The sequence below is a fragment of the Rhinopithecus bieti genome, unplaced genomic scaffold (assembly GCF_001698545.2).
Source record: "Rhinopithecus bieti isolate Rb0 unplaced genomic scaffold, ASM169854v2 scaffold_13621, whole genome shotgun sequence".
Taxonomy (NCBI): Eukaryota; Metazoa; Chordata; class Mammalia; order Primates; family Cercopithecidae; genus Rhinopithecus; species Rhinopithecus bieti.
The window spans coordinates 554,580-576,313 of NW_016807522.1; the positions used below are offsets into that span (position 1 = coordinate 554,580).

Below are 21,734 nucleotides of genomic sequence, written 5' to 3' on the forward strand. Positions count from 1 at the left end.
GCTGGAGGGCAATGGCCGGATCTCAGCTCACTGCAAGCTCTGCCTCCCGGGTTTACACCATTCTCCTGCCTCAGCCTCCCGAGTAGCTGGGACTACAGGCGCCCACCATCTCGCCCGGCTAGATTTTGTATTTTTTAGTAGAGACGGGGTTTCACCGTGTTAGCCAGGATGGTCTCGATCTCCTGACCTCGTGATCCGCCCATCTCGGCCTCCCAAAGTGCTGGGATTACAGGCTTGAGCCACCGTGCCCGGCCTAGAGAGCAGGTTCTTTCAACTCAAGATACAATCAATCCTGGGAGAGCAAGGAGCAAGGAGCCAGTAAGTCTATTCCAGAGCCATGAGCCCTGGATTCTATCCAAACCACAAGCAGTTTTATGCCCTGGGTTTAGATTATGGTGCATCAGGGTAGCCTTCCACCCTTTAGCACAGAGCTTGGTGTTCCAAAGACCACAAGGGGTTTTAGACCCTGGACCCCAGACATGTTCCAAGACTTTTTTATATTATGTCAGAGATGGAAGCCCTGCCTCAGCTTCTCCAAACGCAGCTTTTCCAAACAGGGTGTACACCCCGCCTGTGATATAGTTCTTAATATACAGAAGAAGAGACGATTATATCACTCCCAATATTGCAGGGGGCATACACCCCCCTGTAATATTGTGTTAAATATCCAGGGTGGATGAATATGATATTACTCCCAATATCGCATGAGTGTACACCCCCTATATAATATTATTCCTAATATACAAGGGGGAGAGGATGATGTTACTCCAAATATTGCAAAGGGTGTACACTGCCTTGTGATATTGTTCCTAATATTTAAGGGGAGAGACGATGATATTACTTCAAATATTGCAGGGGATGTAAAATGCCCCTGTAATATTTTTCCCAATATTAATGGGGGAGATGATATCATTCCCAGAATCACAGGGGGTGTACACTGCCCCTGTAATATTGGTCCTAATATTCACAGGGGGAGAGGGTGATATTATTCCCAATATTGCAGAAGGTGTACACCGCCCATGTAGTATTGTTTTTAATATGCAGAGGGGGATGGAATGATGTTACTCCCAATATCGCAGAAGGTGTACACCCCCCCGTGATATTGTTCCTAATAACCAGAAGAAGGATGATTTTACTCCCAATATCCCAGGGGGTGTATACTCCCTCTGTGATATTGTTCCTAATATCCAGAAAGGGAGAGGATAATATTACTTTTAATATGATAATGGGTGTACACTACCCCTGTAATATTGTCATGTAAATATATATATATTTAAATATGGAGTCTCACTCTGTTTCCCAGGCTGGAGTGCAGTGGTGCAATCTCAGCTCACTACAGCCTCCAGTCTCCCAGGTTCAAGCATTTCTCCTGCCTCAGCCTCCTGAGTAGCTGGGATTACAGGCACATGCCGCCATAACCGGCTAATTTTTCGTATTTTAGTAGTGATGGGGTTTCATCGTGTCACCCAGGCTGGTCTTGAACTCCTGAGCTCAGGCAATCAGTCAGCCTCGGCCTCCCAAAGTGCTAGGATTACAAGCGTGAGTCACTGCCCCTGGCCAATATTACTCTTAATATCGTAGTGGGCGTACACTCCCTCTGTAATATTGTTCCTAATATCCGGGGTGGGAGGGGGGAAGGATGATATTACTCCCAATATGGCAGGGCAGGTACACCCCTCTGTAATATTGTTTTCGATATCCAGGTTGGGAGAGGACGATATTACTTGCAATACCACAAGGGGTGTGCACACCCCCTGTGATATTGTTCCCAATACATAGGTGGAAAAAGGATGATATTACTCTCAATATCGCAGGGACTTTACACCCTTCCCCAAGATATTGCTCCTAATATGAAGGGATGAAGAGGATAATATTACTTCTAATATCTCAGGAGGGTGTACACCCCCTTGTGATATTTTTCCTAATATCCAGGAAGGGAGAGGATAATATTACTCTTAATATCGTCGTGGGGTGCACCTCCCCTGTAATATTGTTCCTAATATCCAGAGGGGGAGAGATGATATTACTTTCAATATCGCAAAGGGTGTACACCCCAATCTCTCAATATCGCAAAGAATGTACATCCTTGTGATTTTGTCCTAATATCCAGAAAGAGAGAGGATGATATTACTGCCAATATTGCAGGGGATGTCCCGTCCCCCTGTGATATCGTTCCTAATATCCAGGCGGAATGAGGGTAGTATTACACCCACTATCACAGGAGGTGTACACCCTCCTTGTGACATTTTTCCTAATATTCAGGGGGTGAAGAGGATGATATTACTGTCAATATAGCAGGTGGTGTACACCAACTGTGTGATATTGTTCCTAATATCCAAGGAGGGAGAGGAAGATGTTACTCTTAATTTCGCAGGAAGAGTGTACACCCTTCCTGTGATATTGTTCCCAATATCAATGAAAAGAGAGGATGATATTACCACCAATATCGCAGGGGGTGTACACATTCCTGTGATATTGTTCCTAATATCCAGAAGGGGAGAGGATGATAATACTCCCAATGTTGTAGGAGATGTACACACCCCCTGTGACATTGTTCTTAATATCCAGGATAAAAGAGAATAATATTACTTCCAGTATCAAAGGGGGTGAACACCCTCCCTGTGATATTGCTTTTAATATCCAGGAAGGGAGAGGATGATATTACTCCCAATATCGCAAGGGGTGTACACCCCCCCATGACATTGTTCATAATATCTAGGCTGGAAGAGGATGATACTGCTTTCAATATTGCAGGGAGTGTACATCCACCCAGTGATAGTGTTCCTAATATTTAGAGGGGGAGAGGATGACATTACTTTCATTATCACAGGGAGTGTACACCCACCCTGTGATAGTGTTCCTAATATTCAGAGGGGGAGAGGATGACATTACTTTCATTACACGCCCTCTGTAATATTGTTCATAATATCCAGTCGGGGAGAGGATGATATTACTCCCAATATCGCAGGGGGTGTATACCCTTTCTGGAATGTTATTTCTAATATTTAGAGGGGAAAGGGTAATATTACTCCTAATAGTGCAGGGGGTGTACACAACCCCCCCCCCGTGATATTATTCTTAATATTCAGGGGAGGAGGGGATGATACTGCCTTCAATATCATATGGAGTGTACACCCACCCAGTGATATTGTTCCTAATATTCAGGGTGCGAGAGGATGATATTACTCCAAATATCGCAAAAGGTGTACACCCTCTTGTGATATTGTTTTTAATATCCAGGGTAAAAATGATATTGCTCCCAATTTCGCAGGGGGTTAACACTACCTCTGTGATATTGTGTCTAATATCCAGTAAAAGAGAGAATGATATTACTCCCTGTAATATTGTTCCTTGTATCTAGCGGGGGAGAGGATGATATTACTTCCAATATCATAGAAGGTGTACAACCCCCCTGTGATATTGTCACTAATATACAGGGCGGGAGAGGTTGATATTATGAGCAATATCGCAGGGGGTGTACACCACCCCTGTGATATTGTTTTTAATATTTATGAAGGGAGAAAATGATATTACACCCAGTATCGTGGGGGGTGTAGACCCCCGCGTGATATAGTTCCTAATATTCGGGGGGAAAGAGGATGATATTACACTCAACATCGCAGGGGGTGTACACCCTTCTTCTCATATGGTTTCTCACGTCCAGAAAAGGCGAGGATATTATGCCCAATATTGTAGGGGGTGTACACCGCACCTGTGATATTGTCCCTACTATCCAGGGAAGGAGAGGATTATATTACACCCAATGTCACAGGATGTGTAAACCCTCCTGTGATATTGTTATTTATGTCCAGAGGGGGAGAAGATGATATTTCTCCCATTATCAGAGAAGTGTACATGCCCTCTGTGATACTGTTTCCAATATTCAGGAAATGAGAGGATGATATTACTTCCAATGTCATAAGGGGTGAACACCCCCTCCTAGATATTGTTTTTAATATCCACGGTGGGATAGGATAATATTACTTCTAATATCACAGAGGATGTACACCACTCCTGTGATATAGTTTCTAATGTCCAGCGGGGGAGAGGATGATATTACCCCCAATATCGCAGAGAATGTACACCCCTCCTGTGATATTGTTTCTAATATCCAGGGGTGAAGAAGATATTGCTCCCAATATCGCAGGGATTGTACACCCCTCCCACGATATTGTTCCTTATACCCAGAAGGGGAAAAATAATATTACCCTCAATATCGCTGGGAGTGTACACCCACCGTGATATTTTTCCTAATATACAGGGAAGGCGAGAATGATATTACAGTTTCTCAGGGGGTGTACCCACCACCTGTAATATTGTTCCTAATATTCAAGAGGGAGAGGATATTACTTCTAATATCACAGAAAATGTACAAACCTCCTGTGATATTGTCACTTATATCCAGTGTGGGGATATCATGATATTACTTGCAAAATCGCAGGGGGTGTACACCATCCCTGTGATATTTTTCCTAATATTAATAAAGCGAGAGGATGATATTACTCCCAATATCGCAGGAAGTGTACACCACCCCTCTGATATAATTTCTAATATCCATGTAGGGAAAGGATGATATTATTCTTAATATTGCAGGGGGGTGTACACCCTCCCTGTGATATTATTCCTAATAGCCATGGGGAAGAGGATGATATTACACCCAATATCGCAAAAGGTATACACCCTTCCTGTGATATTGTTTCTAATATCCAGAGGGGGAGAGCACGATATTACCCACAATATCGCAGGGAATGTACACCCCCCTGTGATACTGTTCCTAATATCCAGAGGGGGAGAAAATGATATTACACCCCAAAATCAAGGGAATGTACACCTTCATGTGATGTTCCTATATCCAGAAAGAAAGAAGATGATATTACACCCATTATGGGAGTGCACACTCGCCCTGTGATAATATTTCTAATATTGAGGGGGTGAGAGGATGACATTACTCCCAATATCGCAGGAAGTGTCCACTTCCCTGTGATATTGTCCCTAATATCCAGCAGTGGAGAAAATGATATTGTGCCCTATATTGAAGGTGGCATACACGCCTCCTTTGAAGCTGTTTTTAATATACAGGGAGGGAAAAGAAGATATTACTCTCAATATTGAAAAGGGTGTACACACCACTGTGATCTTGTTCCTAATATCCAAAAGAGGAGAGTATGATATTAATCCCAATATCGCAGAAAGTATACACCCCCATGTGATATTGTTCGTAATATCCAGAAGGGGAGATGATATTACTTAATATATCTTAAAGATCCTGGGTGTCCACCTCCTGCGGGAGAGGGGGGTAATATTACTCTCCATCTCGCGGGGGTGTTCACCACCCTGTGATATGGTTCGTGATATCCGGGGAGTGGGGGAGAAGGGGTGATATGACTCCCCATATCGCGGGAACTTGTGATGTGGTTCCTAATATTTAGAATATTACAAATATCCTGGATTAAGTAATATCCTGGATATTAGGAACCATATTATAAGGAGGGCAGATGTCTTTTTCAATATGGGGAGTAATATTATGCTCTGCCTCCCGAATATTACGAACAATTTCACAAGGGGAGGTGTACACATCCTGTGACAATGGGAGTAACATCAACCTCTTTTGAAAAATGTTAGTATTGTTATCACGGAGGGGTGTACACGCTCTGCAATATTGGGAGTAATATTATTCTCTTTTCCCCTGGATATTCACAAGAATGTCACAGAGGTGGTGTACAATTCCTGTGATTTTGGGAGTAATATAATCTTCTCTCCCCCTGGATATTAGAAACAATATCAAACGGTGGGTGTACACACTCTGCAAAATTGGGAGCAATGTCATCCTCTCCCCCCTGGATATTAAAAACAGTATTACTGGTGTATGTGTGTGTGTAGGCTTTCTGCGATATTGGGAGTAATCTCATCCTATCCTGCCCTGGATATTAGGATCAATATTACAGAGGGTGTACACCCTCTGTGATATAGGGAGTAATATCATCCTTCCCCCCATAAATATTAAAATAAATATCACACAGAGGTATACACCTCCTGCGATACTGGGAGTAATATCATCCTCTCCCCTCCCTGCATATTAAAAAACAACATCACAAGGGGTGTGTACACCTCCTGTGATATTGGGAGTAATATTGCCTTTATTATCTTTGGATATTAGGAACAATATCACAGTGGGGGGTGGGCAGCTTCTGCTATATTGGTAGTAATATTATTCTCTCCCTCCCTGGATATTAGGACCAATATCATAGAAGGAGTTTACACCTTTTCTGATATTGGGAGCAATATTATCCTCTTCTCTTCTGGATACTAAAAACAGTATCAAAAGGTCGGTGTACAGCCCCTGTGATATTAGGAGTAATATCATCCTTTTCCCCTATAAATATTAAAATCAATATAATTTTCTTCCCCCCAGATATTAGGCACAATATCACAAGGGTGTGTACACCCCCTTTGATATTAAGTGTAATATCATCCTGTCACCCCCTGGTTATTAGACACAATGTTACAGGGGGCATACATCCTCTGTGATGTTGGGAGTAATATCATCCTCTACCTCCCTGGATATTAGAAACAATATCACAAGAGAGTTGTAAGCTTCCTGCGATGTTGGTAGTAATATCATCCTGTACCCTTCTGGATATTAAAAACAATATCACACATAGTTGTACACCCCTGTGATACTGGGAGTAATATTATCTTCTTTTCCCCAGATGTTATGAACAATATCACGGGGGGGTTTACATTCCCTGTGATAGTGGGTGTTATATCATCTTTACCTCCCCTGGAAACTAGAGACAATATCACTGGGGAGTGTACACCCCTGCGATATTGGGAGCAATATCATCTCCCACCCCTGTATATTAGGAACAATATCACAGGGTGTATGTGCACTCGCTGTGATATTGGGAGTAATATTATCCTCTCCCCTTCTGGATATTAGGAACAATATCACAGGGAAAGTGTACACCTTCTGTGATATAGGGAGTAATATCATTTTCTCCCCCACTTGATGTTAGAAACAATATCACAGGGAAGGTGTACAAAGCCTGCCACATTAGGAGTAATGTCATCCTCTCTCCTCGTGGATATTAGAAGCAACATCGGGGGGAGTGTACACCCCTTGTGAGATTGAAAGTAATGTCATTGTCCCCTACTTTGGATATTAGGAAAAAATCACAGGGGTTGTGTACACGTCCTGCGATATTGGGAGTAATATCCTTCTCTCCCCCACTGGATATTAAAAACAATATCAGAGGGGTTTGTACACCCCCCTGCGATATTGGAAGAAATATTATCTTTTCCCCCCATATATATCAGAAACAATATCACAGGGGGGTGTACACACTTTGCGATATTGGGAGTTATACTATCCTCTTTCCCCATACATATTAGGGACAATATCAATACGTGGGTGTACATCCCCTGTGATATTGTTCTTAATAGCATCCTCTGCCCCCTTTATAATAAAAACAATATCACAGGAAAGGTGTACATTTCCTTTGATATTGGGAGTGATATCATTCTTTTTCCACTTAAATATTAGAAACAATATCACAGGAGGAGTGTACAACCCCTGCGATATTGGGAGTAATATAATCCTCTACCCCCCGAATATAAAGAACAATATAACAGAGGGGGTGTACACCCTCTGTGATATTGACAGTAATATTACTCTCTGCCCCCCAGATATTAGGAACAACATCACAAAAGAGGTGTACACCCCCTGTGATATTGGCAGTAATATCATCCTCTTTACCCCTGGATATTAGGAACAATATCACTGGGGGGTGTACCACTTCTGTGATATTGAGTGTAATAACATCTTCTCCCCTTCTGGATATTAGAAACAATATCTCAGGGGGTGTACACCTCCTGTGATATTGAGAGTAATATAATTATTTCCCCCACTAGATATTAGAAACAATATCACAGGGAAACAATATCACTGTGATATTGGGAATAATACTCTTTCTCCCAACCTGAGTATTAGAAACAGTGTCACAGAGAGGGGTGTATACCTCCTGCAATATTGGGAGTAAAACCATCCTCTCCCCACTTGGATATTAGAAGTAATATCAGGGAAGGTATACACCTCCTTAGATATTGGGGGTAATATCATTCTCCTTTTTCCTGGGTATTAGGAGCAATATCACAGGGGTGGTGTACACCCTGCAATATTGGGAGTAATATCATCCTCTTCCCTTCCGGATATTAGGAACAATATCACAGGGAAAGTGTACACCTTCTGTGACATTAGGAGTACTATCATACTCTTCCCTCCTTGATATTAGCAACAACGTCACAGGTTTACACCCAGTGTGATATTTGGAGTAATATCATCCTCTTTTCCCCTAGATATTGGAAGCAATATCACAAAAGGGTAATTAATTCCCTGCTATATTGAGAAGAATATCAACCTCTTTTTTCCCCTGGATATTAGGAAAAATATCCCAGGGGTGTGTACCCCTTCTGCTATATTGAGAGTAATATCACCCTCATTTCCCCTGGATATTAGAAACAACATAAAAGAGGGAGGGTACACTTCCTGTGATACTGGGAGTGATATCATCCTCTTCCTTTTTGGATATTAGGAACAATATCACGGTGAGGTGTGTACACCCTTTGAGATATGGAAAGTAATATTATCCTCTCCTGCCTGTATATTAGGAACAATATCAAAGAGGGTGTATACACCCCCTGTGATAATGGGAGTAATATTATCCTCTCCCCTACTAAATATTAAGAACAATATCACAGGGAGGGGTTTACAACCTTTGCAATATTGGGAGTAATATCATCTCCTCTTTCCCTGGATATTGGGAACAATATCACAGGGGGTGTGCACACTCCCTGCAATATTGAGAGTAATATCATTCTCTCCCATCCTGGACATTAGAAACAATATCACAGGTGGGGTTCACAAACCCTGTGATATTGGGAGTAATATCATCTTCTTTCTTTCTGGATATTAGGAAAAATGTCTATCAGGGGAACCAGCCCCCAGTATTTCAATGTAGATTCTTTTCTATTTTTCTTAAGTGTCAGCTGGTCTGAGAAATAAAGAAAAAGAGTACAAAAGCAAGAAATTTTACAGCTGGACCTCCGAGGGTGACATCACATATTGGCAGGTTCCATGATGCCCACCTGAGCCGTAAAACCAGCAAGTTTTTATTAGGGATTTCGAAAGGGGAGTGGGGTACGAATAGGTAGTGGGTCATAGAGATCATATGCTTCAAATGGCAATAAAAGATCACAAGGGCAGAAGGGCAGAGCAAGGTCACAAGGCCAGGGTGAAATTAGAATTACTAATGAGGTTCCATGTCCCACTGTGCATGCATTGTCATTGATAAACATCTTAACAGGAAACAGTGTTCAAGAACAGAGAACTGGTCTGATTAGAATTCACCAGGCTGGAATTTCCTAATCCTAGCAAGCCTGAGGGCACTGCAGGAGACCAGGGCATATTTCATCCCTTATCTTCAACCATATAAGGCAGACACTCCCAGAGCGGCTGTCCATAGGCCTCCCCTGGGAATGCATTCCCTTCCCAGGGTTATTCCTTACTTGGAAAAGAATTCAGCGATATTTCTCCTACTCGTTTTCTGCAGTAAGAAAAATATGACTCTGTTCTGCCCAGTCCTGCAGGCAGTCAGACCTTATGGTTATCTCCCTTGTTCCCTGAACATCGTCATTATCCTGTTCTTTTTCAGGGTGCCTAGATTTCATATTGCTCAAACACACATGTTTTACAAACAATTTGTGGAGTTAACTCAATCATCACATGGTCCTGAGGCGACATACATCCTCAGCTTACGAAGATGACAGGATTAAGAGATTAAAGTAAAGACAGGTATAGGAAATTATGAGTATTGATTGGGGAAGTGATAAATGTCCATGAAATCTTCACAATGTATGTTAAGAGACTGCAGTAAAGGCAGGTGTAAGAAATTATAAATGTGTTAATTTGGGGAACTAGTAATGTCAATGAAATCTTCACAATTTATGTTCTTCTGCAGTGGCTTCAGTAGGTCCCTCTGTTCGGGGTCCCTGACTTCCCACAACAAATGTCACAGGGGCACGTAAACCCCCTGCAATACCGGGAGTAATATTATCCTCCTCACCTAGATATCGGGAACAATATCCTGGGAGGGTGTACATCTTCTTGATATTGGGAGTAATATCATCCTCTTGCCTTCTGGATATTAAACACAGTGTTACAGGGAAGGTGTATGCCCCCTGTGATATTGGAAGTAATATTATTCTCTCCCCCTGGATATTAAAAGCAATATCATGGGATGTTGGTAAGTAATATCATCCTTTTTCCCCCTGGATGTTGGGTACAATATCACAGAGACAGTGTACACCCTCTATGACATTGAAAGTAATATTATCTTCTTCTTCACTGGATATTAGAAACAATACCACAAGGGATGTGTACATACCCAGTGATATTGGGAGTAATATTATCCTTTCTCCCCGGATATTAAAACCAATATTACAGGGGGATGTACACATCCTGTGGTATTGGGAGTAATATTATCCTCTCTTCACCTGGATATTAGGAACAATATCACAGGGGACGAGTACACCTGCTACTATATTGGGAGTAATGTCATTCTCTCCCCTTCGAGATATTAGGAACAATATCACAAGGGGTGTGTACACCCCTTGCAATATTGGGAGTAACACCATCCTCTCCCCCTTGTATATTAGGAACAATATTACAGGGGGGTGTACACGCCCTGTGATATTGGGAGTAATATCATCATCTCCTCCTCCCAGAATATTAGGAACAATATTAAGGGAGGGGGTACACACTCTGCAAATTGGGAGCAATGTTGGCCTTTCTCTCCCTGAATGTTAAGAACAATATCAGTGTGTGTGTACACACCCTGCATTATTGGGAGTAATATTCTTTCTGCCTCTGGATATTAAAACAATATCAAAGGAGGGGTGTACACCCCCTGCAATATTAGGAGTAATATTGGTCTGTCCCACATTGGATATGATGAAAAATATCACAGTGGGGGGTATACATCCCCTGTGATATTGGGATTAATATCATGCTCTTTCTTCCCAAATATGAGGAACAATATCACGAGGGTGTGTGTACACACTTGTGATATTGGGAGTAATGTCCTCTTTCCCCCTAGATATTAGGAACAATGTCACTGGAAGGTGTACAGGCCCCATGATATTGGAAGTAGTATCATCCTTTCCCCTCCAGATATACTAAACAATATCATGGGGGTGTGTACACTATCTGTGATATTTTCAGGAATATCATCCTCTTCCCGCTGGATATTACAAACAATATCACAGGGGAGTGTACACACAGGGTGTTTATGATATTGGGAGTAATATCGTCTTCTCCCCTTCTGGATATTATGAACAATATCATATGGGGTTCTACACCCCCTGCAATATTGGGGGTAATATCATCCTCTTTCCCCCTAGATAATATGAACAAAATCACAGGGGCATGTACACCCCCTTAACCAGTGTACACCCCCCTATGATATTGGGAGTAATATAATTTTCTCCACCCCTTGATATTACGAACAATATTACAGGGGGGTGTACACTCTCTGGGATATTGGAAGTAATATCATCCTCTTTTCTTCCAGATATTACAAACAATTTCACAGAGGGGTGAACACCCCCTGCGATATTGAGGCTAATATTATTCCCTCCCTCCTTGGATATTACAAACAATATCACAAGGGGATGTACACCTCCTGCGATATTGGGAGTAATATCATACTCTACTCTTCTGCCATGAATATGATGGACAATATCACAGGAAAGTGTACACCCTCTGCAATATTAAGAGTAATATCATTCTCTCCCCTTGTGGATATTATGTAATATCATCTTGTTCTCTTCTTGATATTACAAAAAATATCACAGGGTGGTGTACACCCTCTGTGATTTTGGGAGTCACATCCATTTTCTCTGCCTTGGGATATTAGGAACAATATCACAGGGAGTGTACACTCTTTGCGATATTTGAAGTAATATCATTGTCTACCTCCCTTAATATTACAAAAAATATAACAATAAGTGTACACCCCCTGTTTTATTGGTAGTAATATCATCCTCTTCCCCTCTAGATATTACAAAGAATATCACAGGGGGGTGTACACCTTCTGTGATATAGGGGGAAATATCATCCTCTTTTCCACTGAATATTACAAACAATATCATAGGGGGATGTACACACCCTATGATATTGGGAGTAATATAATCCTCTCCCCCCAAATATTGCAAACAATATCACAGGCGGGTTTGCACCTTCTGTGATATTGGGAATAATATCATCCTCTCCTCTTTTTATATTAGGAACAATATCCCAGGGGGTGTGTACACCCTTTGTGATATTGGGAGTACTATCATCTTCTTCCCCACTGGATATTAGGAACAATATCATCAGGAGATGTACACGCCCTGCAATTTTGGAAGTGGTATCATCCTCTCTTGCCTTGGATATTATGAACATTGTTACAGAAGGATGTACATGTTCTGCGATATTGAAAGTAATATCATCCTCTCCCCCACTGGATATTACAAGCAATATTACAAGAGTGTACACACAGGGTGTTAATTATATTGGGAGTAATATTATCCTCTTCCCTCTTAATATTATGAACAATATCACAGGAGGGTATACACCCCCTGTGATATTGGGACTAATGTAATCCTCTCCCCCCTTGGATATTACAAGCAATATCACAAAGTATACCCCCATGCGATATGTGAGAGGTAATATAATCCTCTCCCCTTGGATATGATGAACTATATCACAGGGGAATGAACACCCCATGAGATATGGGGAGTAGTATTATCCTCTTTCTTCCTGAATATTACAAACAATGTAACAGGGGGATGTACGATCCCCGCGATATGGGAAGTAATATCATCCTCTCCTACATTGGATATTATGAACAATATCACAGTGGGGTGTACAATATCAAAGGGAGTGTGCACCCCCTGCAATATTGGGAGTAACATTATCCTCTCCTCAGAGCGCCTCTGCCCGGCCTCTGCACCACCTGGGAAATGAGGAGCGCCTCCGCCCGGCCACCGCCCAGCTGGGAAGTGAGGAGTGCCTCTGCCTGGCCGCTGCTCCATCTGGGCAGTGAGGAGCACCTGTGACCTGCCGCCCCACCCTCTGGGCAGTGAAGAGCACCTCTGCCCGGCCCCTGCACCATCTGGGAAGTGAGGAGCACCTCTGCTCCCACCGCCTTGCCTGGGAATTGAGGAGCTCCTCTGCCCGGCCACCGCTCCATCCGGGAATTGAGGAGTGCCTCTGCCGGCCCTTGAACCGTCTGGGAAATGAGGAGTGCCTCTGCCTGGCCGCCCCACCGTCTGGGAAGTGAGGAGTGACTCTGCCTGGCCGCCCCACCGTCTGGGAAGTGAGGAGGGCCTCTGCCCGCCCCCTTTGTCGTCAAAGTAAGGAACGCGGCTGCCCGGCCGCTGCACCCTGGGAAGTGAGGAGCGCCTCTGCCCGGCCGCCCTGCCCTCTGGGAAGTGAGAAGGACGTCTGCTGACCGCCCTGCTCTCTGGGAAGTGAGGAGGACCTCTACTCAGGCATCCCACCATCTGGGAGGTGAGGAGCGCCTCTGACCGGCTGCCTCACCATCTGGGAAGTGAGGAGGGCCTCTGCACGGCCGCTGCACCATCTGGGAAGTGAGGAGCACCTCTGCCAGGCCACTGTGCAACCCTCCAATTGTGAAGTGGCAGCCTTGTGTTTCATCTTTCTGCCCTTCCCAAGTTTGCATTTTTGACATTAAAGTTTACTTTTAAATAAATAAATAAAAAAAAATTCCTCTCCCCTTCTGGATATTACACACAATTTCACAAGAAGGTTACACCCCTTGCGATATTGTAAGGAATAGCATCCTCTCCCCACTTTGACATTACAAGCAATATCATATGGAGCTTTACAACCCCTGCGATATTGGAAGTAATATCATCCTCTCCCCTCCTGGATATTATGGACAATATCACAATAGGGTGAACACCTTCTGCGATATTGTGAGTGATATCATCCTTTACCCCCCCCAATATTACGTACCATATCATACGGGGGTGTACAATTCCCACCATATGGGGAGTAATAGCAACCTCTCGCCTTCTGGATACGAACCATACTACAGGGCGGTGTACACTCTCCGCGATATGGGGAGTAATAGCATTCTCTCCCGTCGTGGATATTACAAACTATACCACAAAGGGGTGTACACCCCCTGCGATATGGGGATAATTGCACACTCTCTACCCCCTTGATTTTACGATCCATACTACAAGGGGGTGTACACCCCCCTCGATATGGGGAGTCATAGTGTAGCAGGACGAGCCACGGACAAAACCCCACAGACACCGAGGTAGTGAAGGAAGTGGCTTTTCATCAGCTGGAAGCATCGGCAGACTAGCGTCTCAAAATCCGAGCTTGTTGAGTGCACAATTTATGTCCTTTTTAAGGGCTCACAACATTAAATATTTTACATGAAAGGGCTGTGATTAATCGAGCAATCTAGGGGGTATGTGACAGGGGCTGCATGCACTGGTAATCAGAGTGAAACAACAGAACAAGAAATTTCACAATGTCCTTCCATACAACATCTGGAATCTATGGATAACATCGGTTGCTAGGACATGGGTTGAATTTTAACTATCAGGCTAAGGTCAGGCAGGCCCAGGCCTGGTTTCGGGTCTGGTTTTGGGTCTGGTGCCTGGTGCCGAGCTGCCTGTCTTTGGTTTCGCTTCCTTATTTCTTCTTAAAACAGGTATTGAGTATGAGTATAAAACAATAGAGAACAATATGAGGAGGGGATCTCTTTCTCTCTTCTCTCAATAGCACTCCCTCACCCCGGATATTACAAACCATACGATAGGGGGGTGTACACCTCCTGCAAAATGGGGAATAATAGCAACTTCTCTTACCCTGGATATTTTGAACCATACCACAGGGGAGTGTACATTTCCAGCGATATGAGGGGTAATAACACCCTCTCCGTTTCTGGAGATTACAAAACATACCACACGGGGGTGTACACACCCTGCGATATGGGGAGTAAGAGCATCCTCTCTCCCCCTGGATATTAAGAACTGTACCACAGTGGGGTGTATCATGCCCGCGTATGGAGGTAATAGCCACCCTTCTCCTCCACTGTGAATATTACAAACATACCACAGGGGTGTACCACACCCCGGATATGGGGAGGTAATAGGCACCCTTTTCCTCCATGAATATTATGAACCCATACCACAGGGGGTGTACACACCGGGCGATGATGCGGGAGAATAGCCACCCTCTCTCTCCCTGGATATTACGGAACCATACCACAGAGGAGTGTACACCCCTTGCAATAGGAAAGGTAATGCACCCTCTTTCCTTCTGGATATTAGGAACATATCCAAAGGGGTTGTACACTCCGCCTGCGATATTGAAAGTTAAATATTATCCTGTTCACTTCTGGATATTAGGAACATGGAACACGAGGGGATGCTGTACTTGCCATGCGATATTTTGAGTAATATCATCCTTCCCCGTTCTGACATGTTACGCGCTCAAGTATCACCAGGGAGGTTGTACACGTTCGCGATATTTGGGAATAATATCATTCCGCTCCTTTCTGGATATTAGAGCAATATCACAGAAGGTGTGAACACCCCTGCTCATATATCCAGTAATATCAACCTCTCCCTCCTGGACAGTAAGAAGGGAGGTGGTACAACCCCCCCGTGATATTGGGAAATAATTATCATCCTGTCTCCCCCTAATATTACGAACAATACTCGGCTGGGGCACGGTGGCTCAAGCTGTAATCCGCAGCACTTTGGGAGGCCGAGACGGGCGGATCACGAGGTCAGGAGATCAGACCCATCCTGGCGTAAATGGTGAAACCCGTCTCTACTAAAAAATAAAAGAAACTAGCCGGGTGAGGTGGCGGGTGCCTGTAGCCCAGCTACTCGGGAGGCTGAGGCAGGAGAATGGGCATAAACCTGGGAGACGGGGAGCTTGCAGTGAGCTGAGATCAGCCACTGCACTCCAGCTGGGCAACAGAGCAAACTCTGTCTCAAAAAAAAAAAAAAAAAAAAAAAAAAGAAACAATATCTTAGAGAGGGTATACGCACCCTTGTGATATTGGGTTGTAATATCACCACTCGCTTCCCCTGATATTTTTTTTTTTTTTGTTTTTGAGGGACAGGGTCTCGCGTCTGTCGCCAGGCTGGACCTGCAGTGGCCGGATCTCAGCTCGACTTGCAAGCTCTGCCTCCCGGATTTACGCCTTCTCCTGCCTCCGCCTCCCCAGTAGGTGGGCTACAGGCGGCCCGCCACCTCGCCCTGGCTAGTTTTTTGTATTTTTTTAGTAGGAGACGGGGTTTCACCGTGTTAGCCAGGTGGTCTCGATCTCCTGACCCTCGGTGTATCGGGCCGCGTCTCCAAAGTGCTGGGATTACAGGCTTGAGCCACAGTGCCCGGCCATCTCCTGGATATTAAAACAATATAACAGGGGAATATGCACCCCCTGAGATATTGGGAGTAATATCATCCTCTCCTATCAAGGATATTAGGAACAATAGCACAGGGGTGGTGTACACCCCCTGCGATATTGTAAGTTATATAATCCTCTCTTTCCCCAAAATATTAGGAACAATATTACAGGGGCATTGTACATCTTCTGCGATATTGGGAGTAATGTCATCCTGTTTTCCACTGGGTATTAGGAACAATATAAAAGGGGGGGTGGACATACCCTGCGATATTGGGAGTAATATCATCCTCTCCCCTCCTGGATATTAAGAAAAACATAACAAGAGAGGTGTACACTTCCTGCGACATTGAGAGTGATATCATCCTCCCCGCCATGGATATTAGGAACAATATCACAGATTGGTGCACACGCCCTGTGATATCATCCTCTCCCCGCATGAATATTAGGAACAATATCACAGGGAGGTGTACACCCACTGTGATATTGAGAGTAATATTCTCTCTTCCTGTGGATGTTAGGAATAATATCACAGGAGAGATGTACACACCCTGAGATATTGGGAGTATTATTTTCATATTTCCTTTGGATATTAGGAACAATATCAGGGTGGTGTACATACTCTGTGATATTGGGAGTAATATCATCGTTTCCCACTCCCCTGGATATTAGAAACAATATCAAGGGGGAGTGTACACCCTCTCCGATATTGGGAGTAATATCATCCTCTTTCCTGCTGGATATTAGGAACATGACAGGGTGGGTGTACACTTTCTGGTTAATGGGATTAATATCATCCTCTTTCTTCCTGGATATTAGGAACACTACCATAGAGGAAGTGTAACCCCCCTGCAATATTAGTAGTAATATCATCCTCTTTTTCCCTGATTATTATGAAGAATATCACTGCTGGGGTGTACAATTTCTGTGGTATTGAGAGTAATATCACCTTCTCCCTGCCTGAATATTAGAAACAATATCACAGGAAAAGTATACACCCTCTGCGACATTGGGCATAATATCATACTCTTTTCCCCTGGATATTGGAAACAATATCATAGGTGGGGTGCATACTCCCTGCTATATTGGGAGTAATGTCATCCTCACCACTTCTGGATATTAGGAACAATATCACAGGGGGGGTGTACACCCCTTGCTACAATGGGAGTAATATCATGCTCTTTCCCTCTGAATATTAAAAACTATATCACAGGAAAGGTGTACAAACCCTATGATATTGAAAGTAATATTATCATCTTTCCCCTGAATATTAGGAACAATATCACAGGGGTGTGTACACCCCTGCGATATTGGGAGTAATATTATTTTCCCCTCACCTGGATATAAGGAACAATATCATAGGAGGGGTGTACACCCCCTGTGATGTTGAAAGTAATATCATCCCCTCCACCCCTTGATTTTAAAAACCATATCACCTGAGGAGTGTACACCTCTTGTGATGTGGAGACTACTATCATTTTCTCCCCACCAAAATATTAAGAATAATATCACAGTGGGGTGTACACCTTCTGTGATATTGGGAGTAACATCATCCTCTCCCATCCTGTATATTAAAAACAATATCACAGGGGTGTGTACACCCCCTGTAATATTCACAATAATATCATCGTTTTCTTCCCTGGATATTAGGAACAATATCACAAGAGTGGTGTACACCCCCTGTGACATTGGGAATAATATCATCCTCTTCCCTTTTTGATACTAGGAACAATATCACAGGATGGATGTACACCCCCTGCAATATTGGGAGTAATATAATCCTCTCCCCCCATGGATATTAGGAAACATATCACAGGAGGGGTGTACACCTTGGGAGATATTGGGAGTAATATTACGTTCTCCCAGCCTGGATATTAGGAACAATATCACAGGAGGGGTGTACACCCCCTGTGATATTGGGAGTAATGCCATTTTCTCCCTCCTTGATATTAAAAGTAATATCACCAAGGGGAGGGCACATCCCCTGCAATATTGAGACTAATATCACTTTCTCCCAACCTAACTATTAAGTGCAATATCCCAGGGAGTGTTCACCCCCTGCCATATTGAGATTAATGTCATCTTCTCCCCTCCTGGATATTAAAAACAATATCACAGGAGCGGCGTGCACCCCCTGCGATATTGGGAGTAATATCATCCTTTCCACATTCTGGATATGAGGAACAATATTACAAAGGGGATGTACACCCCCTGGAATATTCACAGTAATATCATCGTTTCCTTTCCTGGATACTAGGAACAATATCACGAAGGGGGTGTAAACCTCCAGCGATATTGGGAGTAATATTAGAAACAATATCACGGAGGGGTGTACACCACCTGCAATATTGGGAGTACTATCATTCTCTTCACCCCTGGATATTAGGAAGAATATCACTTGGGGGGTGTACCTCTACTGCTATATCGGGCATAATAACATCCTCTCCCCCCTGAATATTAAGAACAATATCACAGGGGGACTGCACACTCCCTGCAATATTGAAAGTAATATCATCCTCTGCTTCCCTGGATATTAGGAACAATATCATGGGGCGGGGGTGTGTACCCTCCCTGCTATATTGGGAGTAATATATTCCTCTCCCTCCCTGAATATTAGTAACAGTATCACAAGGGGGGTGTATGCCCCCTTCTATATGAGGAGTAATATCATCCTCTTCCTTCCTTTATATTAGGAACAATATCACAAGGGGAGTGTACACCCCTGCAATATTGGGAGTAGTATTATCCTCTCTTTTTCTGGATATTAGAACAATATCAGAGGGGAAGTATACATTCCCTGAGATATTGTGAGTAATATTCTCTCCCTCTTCTAAATATTTGCAACAATATCACAGAAAAGATGTACAACCCCTACGATATTGGGAGTAATACTATTCTCTTCCCCCCTGGATATTAGGAGCAATATTACAGGTTAAATGTACACTTCCTGCGATATTGGGAGTAATATCATTCTCTTTTGCTCTGGATATTAGGAGCAATATCGCAAGGGGGATGTACACTCTCTGAGATATTGAAAGTAATTTAATTATCTTACCCCCAGATATTAGGAACAATATCACTGGGGGGGGGGTGTACACCTTCTGCAATATTTAGAGAAATATCATCCTCTTTCCCCTCGATTTTAAGAAAATATCACAGGGGTGTGCATACACCCCCTGCGATATTGGGAGTAATATCATCCTCTCTCACCCTAAATATTAGGAAAAATATTACAGGGGTGGTGTACACACCCTGCAACATTGACAGTAATGTCATCCTCTCCTTTTTTGCATGTTAGGAGCAACATAACGGGGGAGTATACACCTCCTGGGATATTAGGAGTAATACCATCTTCTTCCGCCCTGGTTTTTAGGAGCAGTATCACGGAAGGTTTTGTAACCCCTGTGATATTGGGAGTAATATCATCCTTCCCCCCAAGTATATCCCAGCCTTGATATTAGGAACAGTATTACAGGGGAGGTGTATACACCCTGCTATAACGGGAGTAATATCATCCTCTTTCTTCCTGGATATTAGGAGCAATATCACAGTGGTTGTGTACAACCCCTGGGATATTGAAAGTAATATCACCCATTTTCCCTCTGAATATTAGAAACAACATCCTAGGGAAAGTGTACATCCCCTGAGATATTGGGAGTAATATTTTCTCCTCGCTTGGATATTAGAAACAATATCACAGGGGGTGTGTTTTCCCCTCTGCGATATTGGGAGTAATATTATCTTCTCCCCTGCGGATATTAGGACAATATCACAAAGGGGATGTACACCCCCTGGAATATTCACAGTAACATAATCGTTTTCTTCCCTGGATATTAGGAACAGTATCACAAGGGGAGAATACACTCCTGAGGTATTGGATGTAATATCCTCTTCCCCCTGGATATTAAGAACAATATTATCGGAAATGTGTACCCTCTCTGTGATATTTGGACTAATATCATTTTCTCCCAACCTAAATATTAACAACAATATCACAGGGGGTGTACAGCCCTTGCAATATTGAAAATAATATTATCCTCTTCACCCTGGATATTAGTAACAATATCACGGGGTGTGGTGTACACCCCCTGTGATACTGGGAGTGATATCATCCTCTCCCAGCCTTGATATTAGAAACAATATTACAGGGAGGTGTATACCGTCTGCTATAATGGGAGTAATATCATCCTCTTTCTTCCTGGGTATTAGGAGAAATATCACAGGGGTTGTGTACAACCTCTGCGATATTGAAAGTTATATCATCTTCTTTCCTTCTGAATATTAGGAGCAATATCATGGGGAAGGTGTACACCCTCTGTAGTATTGACATCATTTTCTCCTCGCTTGGATATTAGAAACAATATCACAGGAGAGGTGTACACCCACTGCGATATTGGGTGTAATATAATCCTCTCCCACCCCTGGATATTAGGAACAATATTAGGATATTAGGAAGGTGTACACTCCCTGGAATATTTACAGTAATATCATCGTTTCCTTCCCTGGATATTAGGAAAATATCACAAGGGGTGTACACCCCAGAGATTTTGGGAGTAATATCACCCTCTCCCCCTGGATGTTAAGAACAATATTATTGGAAGTGTGTACACCTTCTGTGATATTTGGACTAATATCATTTTCTTCCAACGTAAAAATTAAGAACAAGATCACAGAGGGTGTACAGCCTCTGCAGTATTGAAAGTAATATCATCCTCTCCCTCCCTGGATATTAGGAACAATATCACAGGGCAGGTACACCTCCTGCCATATTGGGAGTAATGGAGTAATGTCATCCTTTCCCTTATTTGATATTAGAAAAATGTCACAGGCGGGTATACACTCCCTGTGATATTGAAAGTAATATCCTCTCCACCGCTGGATATTAGGAACAATATAATGGGGGGGTGCATACACCCTGCAGTATTGGGAACAATATCATTTTCTCCTCCACTGGATTTTAGGAACAATATCACAGTGTGGGTGTAAACCCCCTGCGATATTGGGAGTAACATCATCCTCTTTCCCCATGAATATTAAATACAGTATCACAGGAGGGGTGTACACTCTCTTCGATATTGTGAATAATATTCTTTCTTTTCCTTGATATAAGGAACAATATCACAGGGGGGTGCCCACCACCTGCAATATTGGGAGTAATAACATCCTTTCCCTTTCTGGATATTAGGAACAATACCACAAAAAAGGTGTACACTGCCTGCAATACTGGGAGTAACA

The 21,734-nt window shown here is 43.1% G+C and overlaps 1 long non-coding RNA gene across 1 annotated transcript in view; it reads right to left on the bottom strand.

Annotated features, from left to right (window-relative positions):
- The window catches only part of LOC108536165 (uncharacterized), a 36,707-nt gene that overhangs the window by 2,365 nt on the left and 12,608 nt on the right, over positions 1-21,734 (bottom strand). The gene's annotated exons all lie outside the window — the stretch shown is intronic.